The sequence below is a fragment of the Pipistrellus hanaki genome (assembly GCF_964339955.1).
Source record: "Pipistrellus hanaki genome assembly, chromosome: 1".
In the NCBI taxonomy this organism is placed as follows: domain Eukaryota; kingdom Metazoa; phylum Chordata; class Mammalia; order Chiroptera; family Vespertilionidae; genus Pipistrellus; species Pipistrellus hanaki.
The window spans coordinates 104,368,951-104,375,254 of NC_140503.1; the positions used below are offsets into that span (position 1 = coordinate 104,368,951).

At 48.5% G+C, this 6,304-nt stretch overlaps 1 pseudogene across 1 annotated transcript; it reads left to right on the top strand.

Moving 5' to 3' along the window:
- The first annotated feature begins 2,761 nt into the window (after positions 1–2,761).
- LOC311629748 (transaldolase-like) lies at positions 2,762–4,047 on the top strand (annotated as a pseudogene). The gene has a single exon. The product of its transcript is annotated as a transaldolase-like (transcript).
- Positions 4,048–6,304: the final 2,257 nt, after the last annotated feature.

A 6,304-nucleotide genomic window follows, 5' to 3' on the forward strand; every position in this document is an offset into this window, starting at 1 on the left:
ATCTCTGTAAAAGAAGCACATGTTCATCATTTCACCTTTTACCCTATCCCAGAGGTTTCCCCGTTTTGTTCTGTCCCACCTCCCTAATCTGTCACCAATGAATTTCATGTAACCCACCTACGTCCCTTTCCTTTGATTGCAAAGTATAAATATAGATGTAACCCTGCATTCTCTGGAGCATTATCTCAGTCCGTTGAGGTTGTGCTTCTCAGCATATGTTGACAGTTTGGCTCAAATAAACTCACAAAAATTCTTTACAGGTTTCAATAGTTTTTTTTCCGTTAACAACTGGTTTTTTAAAAAATATGACTTAATTTATTTTAGAGAGAGAAGATAAAAGGAGAAAAAGAGAGATAGAAATAGATAGATAGATAGATAGATAGAGAAACATCAGTGATGAGAGAGACACATTGATAGGCTGCCTCCTGCATGCCCCCTACTGGGAATTAAGCCTGAAACCAGGGCATGTGTCCTGACCAGGAAGTGAACCGTGACCTCCTGGTTCATAGGATAATGCTCAAGCACTGAGCCACACCAGCGAGGCAACTTCTTTTTATTTTTATTTTATGTCTTTCCTTTGGTTATTTTTCATAAAATGATAGTGATGTTAGTTAGTAGTACAACTTTCAGATAACTTTATCTGAAAAAATTTACAAGTTGGAAATCCTATCTTGGTCCCCAAACTTAAAAAGGAAAATATTTACTTTTAAAGTTTTAGTTGACTTTATTGGGGTGCATTAACGTGTCAAATGCAGAAATGTTTGCATAAGCACACTTTGAGGAAATGTGACACCCAGGCTCCTGGATTTACTCTAGCATGAAGGTGTGTTCATTGGTGTAGGATTTCTAATGGAAGGTTTTCATTGCTCTCAGCTCCAAATAGTAAGGTAGTCCGAATGCACACTCTCTCCAGTATGTAACTACTGTATTTAAGAGATTCATTAAGCACTTTCTATGGCTTCTAGAATGTTTGCTTCTATAGAAATATTATACTTTTCTGAGCACTTAACTGGGTACCAGGTTCTATACGAGGTGGAGGTGCTTTCACACTGATCTCATTTGACTCTCAATATAACAATATAATTTGCATGCCTCATGTTGTGGAAACTGCGACTAACAGGCCAGAAATACAATATGACTCCTTCGGGGAACTTATTGAAAAGACAATGTAAAAGGAATCCTATCTAATGAAAGAGTAATGTGCAAATTGACCATCACTCCAACACACAAGATGGCTGTCCCATGGGGTCAAAGATGGCTTCCCCATGTGGATACTATATGGCCACCACAAGATGGCCAGCAGGGGAGGGCAGTTAGGAGGGATAAGGCCTGCAAGGGAAGGCAATTGGGGAGGAGTGGGGACCAGGCCTGAGTGGAGGGCAGTTGGGAGTGACCAGGCTTGCAGGGAAAGGCAGTTGGGGGGACCAGGCTGGCAGGGGAGGGCAGTTGGGAGGGACTAGACGTGCAGGGCAGGGAAGTTCAGAGGACCAGGCCTGCAGGGGGGAGAGGAGGAGCAGTTAGGGGTGACCAGGCTGGCAGGGGAGGGCAGTTAGGGGCAATTGGGCTGTCAGGGGAGCAGTTAGATGTCAATCAGGCTGGCAGGGGAGTGGTTAAGGAGTGATCAGGCTGGCAGGCAGAAGTGGTTAGGGGCAATAAGGCAGGCAGGCAGGTGAGCAGTTGGGAGCCAGCAGTCCTGGATTGTGAGAGGGGCAGTTGGACATCCCTCTAGGGGTCCAAAAATTGGAGAGGGTACAGACTGGGCTGAGGGACAACAACCCCCCCCCCCAACTGTGCACAAATTTTGTGCACCAGGCCTCTAGTAGCTATATAACAGTGTAAGGCAGGTGAGCTCATAGTAAAGACAAAAGGGAATGGTATAGACTGGCTTAGTGGCAGAGGCATGTGCAGCACATGTGCATTTCAAAGAGTGAGTAAGATTTGGGTAGGAGATGTGTAGGAAGGATTCTCACAAGATGTGCATTTTGAAGGGAACATCTGTAAAAGGATGGTGGTGTGGAGGGTGGTGCCAAATGAAAGCTTGAAAAAGCAGAATTCCTGCTGGAGAATGGATTTGTAAGTGGGCAAATCCCTCAGGATCTAAACACCAGTATAAGAAGACTTGATCTTTCAAGCAATGAGGAGATACTGAAGCTTGGCAATGATGGATAAATTCACTAGTTTAGAAATACTGGCTTGGCCGGGACCGGTTTGGCTCAATGGATAGAGCGTCGGCTTGGGGACTGAAGGGTCCCGGGTTCGATTCTGGTCAAGGGCATGTACCTTGGTTGCGGGCATATCCCCAGTAGGGGGTGTGCAAGAGGCAGCTGATCGATGACTCTTTCTCATCGATGTTTCTAACTCTCTATCTCTCTCCCTTCCTCTCTGTATAAAATCAAAAAAATATATTTAAAAAAAAAAGAAAAGAAAAGAAATACTGGCTTGGCAGTGAAGTACAAGGTATATTCAAAGTCCAGCAGAATAGTCTAGATAAGTTTCCCAACCTCAGCACTACCTGACATTTTGGTCTGCATAATTCTTTGTTATGGGGGTAACTCAGAGCTTTGTAGGATGCTTAGCCATATCCTTGGCCTCTGTTCACCTGATGCCAGTAGCACCCCTCACTCCAGTTGTGACAACCCAAAACATCTCCAGACTTTGTCACATGTTCACTGGGGGGAAAAATGCCACTGACCAAGAATCACTAGTCTAGATGGCAAGAGATGACCAGGTATTGTCATAACCAACTGCATCAATCCCCTGACTTTAAAACTTACTGACAAATATAAAAATGGTTTCCTTGCCATGGGAAATACATCATCAGTGCCAAAGAACTTAATGGCATGGAGACAAGAGGCTTCAGAGGTAGATCATTCTGCATATTAGAAACCTCTTGAGATTGTGGGCCGCTGCGCTGCCTCCCTGTCTCGCCATGTCGGGCTCCCCGGTGAAGCAGCAGAGGATGGAGAGCGCCCTGGACCAGCTCAAGCAGTTCACCACCGTGGTGGCCGACACGGGCGACTTCCACGCCATTGACCAGTACAAGCCTCAGGATGCCACCAACAACCCGTCCCTGATCCTTACTTTGGCGCAGATGCCCGCCCACCAGGAGCTGGTGGAGGAGGCCATCGCCTAAGGCAAGAAACTGGGAGGGTCCCAGGAAGAACAGATTCAAAACGCAACCGAACGTGCTGTTTGGAGCGGAAATACTGAAGAAGATTCCAGGCCACGTGTCCACGGAAGTCGATGCCAGGCTCTCCTTTGACAAGGACGCCATAGTGGCCCGAGCCCTGCGCCTCTTCGAGCTCTACAAGGACGTCGGGGTCAGCAAGGAACACATCCTGATCAAGCTGTCGTTCACCTAGGAAGGAATTCGGGCTGGAAAGGAGCTGGAGGAGCGCCACGGCATCCACTGCAACATAACACTGCTCTTCTCCTTCTCCCAGGCCGTGGCCTGCGCCGAGGCGGGCGTCACGCTCATCTCCCCCTTCGTGGGGCGCATCCTCGACTGGCACGTGGCCAACACGGACAAGAAGTCCTACGAGCCCCAGGAGGACCCTGGAGTGAAGAGCGTCACCAAGATCTACAACTACTACAAGAAGTTCGGCTACAAGACCATCGTCATGGGCGTCTCCTTCCGCAACACGGGCGAAATCAAGGCCCTGGCCGGCTGCGACTTCCTCACCATCTAGCTCAAGCTGCTGGGCGAACTGCTCAAGGACAGCAGCAAGCTGGCGCCCGCGGTGTCGGCCAAGGCGGCCCAGGCCAGCGCGCTGGAGAAGGTGCACCTGGAGGAGAAGGCCTTCCGCTGGCTGCACAATGAGGACCAGATAGCGGTGGAGAAGCTCTCGGACGGCATCCGCAAGTTCGCTGCCGACGCCACGAAGCTGGAGCGGGTGCTGGCGGACCGCATGTTCAATGTGGAGAATGGGAAGTAGCCGGGCAGACCAGTCTGGCTGTGGATGTGCATCTGATTGCACAAGTCCGGTGACCAATCTGTCATTTTCTAGGGGATCATGGGTTTCTGATTTTGTGAAATTCTGCCTAATCATTAAAGCAGTTGTTTTCTGAAAAAAAGAAAAAAGAAAAAAAAGAAAGAAACCTCTTGAGGATACTCCAAAGTTACAGATCATGAGCTCTGGATGTCTCCTTAGCAAGAAAGTGGCTGATAACAGGATTATCTTTCTCCCAACCCCCTAACCTCAATTCACATCTTATTCAGTAGCCACTTTGAATAAGCAATGCTCAATCTGTCTCAGGTAGAGAAGTTACTGGTCTGTAATTTTGCTAAGTTTGCATTCACCTTTCTAAATTTTTATTTTTGGCTTGGAAAAGCAGAATTCCTGAATAGAGCCTCACTTGTAATTTACCGATGTAAATGGGTAGAATGAGTGGATAGAGCCTCACCTGTCATTTACCCATGATTTACCCTGATATATATTTGCCTAAATCAGTGAAGTACCTATTGGCCACCTGTTTATTTTCACAAATAGTTTTTTTTAAATATATATATTTTATTGATTTTTTACAGAGAGGAAGAAAGAGGGATAGAGAGTAAGAAACATCGATGAGAGAGAATCATCAATCAGCTGCCTCTTGCACACCCCCTACTGGGGATGTGCCCACAACCATGGTACATGCCCTTGACTGGAATCGAACCTGGGACCTTTCAGTCCGCAGGCCGACGCTCTATCCATTGAACCAAACCGGTTTCGGCAATTTTCACAAATAGTTTTATTGGAACACAGGCATGCCTATTTGTTTCTGGCTGCTCTGGAGGTCCAAAGGCAGCATTGAGTAGTTACAACAGAGTTCACATAATCCATAAACCTGTACTATTTACTACCTGGCCCTTTAAGAAAAAGTTTGCTGATCCCTGGTCTAAAGGAAAAATGCCCGTGTTGTACAAAATTGTGGACTCAGATTCTCATTCTGTTACTAGGGATAACATTCCTTTCTCTCCCCCCCCCCCCCCCGCCCCATTCTAATAATTATCACTTAGTACCTACTATAGACTAGACACTGTGCTAAGTGCTTGAGATAGTCTAATGAACAAAGCAGATAAAGATCTTTGTCTTCATGGAGTTACATATTCGAACTGGCGAGAGAAGGATATTTATACATATAAAGAGGTAATATGCTAATTGCTATTAAGGTGTTCCCATAACAACCAATTTGCAGATTGATGCGCATGCAACAGGGGGCTGATGGCTGGAGCCAAGTTCCCGGGGGTATGAGGAGACTACCTGACAGGAGCCTGAACTGCAAAGAAGGAAGAGGAAGGGCCATGGGGAACTCTTCCAATCCCCCTGCATGGACACCCTACCCAGCCCCTGCATCCCCTAGGGGGCCCTGGAGGCTGACCTAATGGGGAGAAGACCCAGCCTCGGGGTAGCTGCAGCCCGATCTTCAACTCTTCTCCCACCATCCCTGCCAGAGGGGGCCACAACAATAGCACGCAGGCAATCACCCGTCAGCGCCCCTGAGGCACCTGGGGCCCGGGGGCCCACCACTGCCTGGCGCCTCTGCTGAGGCTGGGCACACCTCTCCTCCCTACAACTCCAGACCTGGTTGGAGGCAGGCCTGAGTGCCCCTCCGGGTCAGGCCACCTTCCCCCCCTTCCCACCACACACACACACACACACACACACACACACACACACACACATACACACACACACAGTGGAAGCATGCTGAACCTCACCTGGGGTGCGGCTAAAGCCGCCCTCCTAGCCTGCCTGGCTCCGCCCTGGCCCGGCCCCCACCCTGCTCCGGAGATTAAAGCCCTGCTCTGAGCAGGTACAGCTGCCAGACAGCCACATACAATTTAAAGAATGGCGCACAGTGGGGAGGTTTGACAGTTACTCCTCCTTCGGCCTAGCTGCCCTCCTAACGCCCCCTAACCATACCTTCCCCCACTCCCCTCATCCACGCCAAACCTCCAGGGATGACCACCACTGTCAGGCTGCTGGCCAGAGCCCACCCCTCTGAGGCCTGCAGAACCCTCTGCAAAGCTTCCATAGCTACAGTCCCAAGAAACAATCATGCCCTCCTCCCCTAATCAGCACCTGCTACCTGCTAGGGTACCCATGGGCTTAAAAATAACAATCCCTTTCTGTTTAGACATAAATTACTTGATGAAACATTTCTAGGTTTATTAACTCAGAACCTCCTCGTGACAACCCAATGAGGTAGCCAGAGAAGAGATTACAATTCCTATGGTATATGCATATGTATTCAGAAATGAAGCTCAGAGAGGAAAAGTGTCAAGCCCAGTGGTTCCCAAGGTGCAGCACATACCCCACAG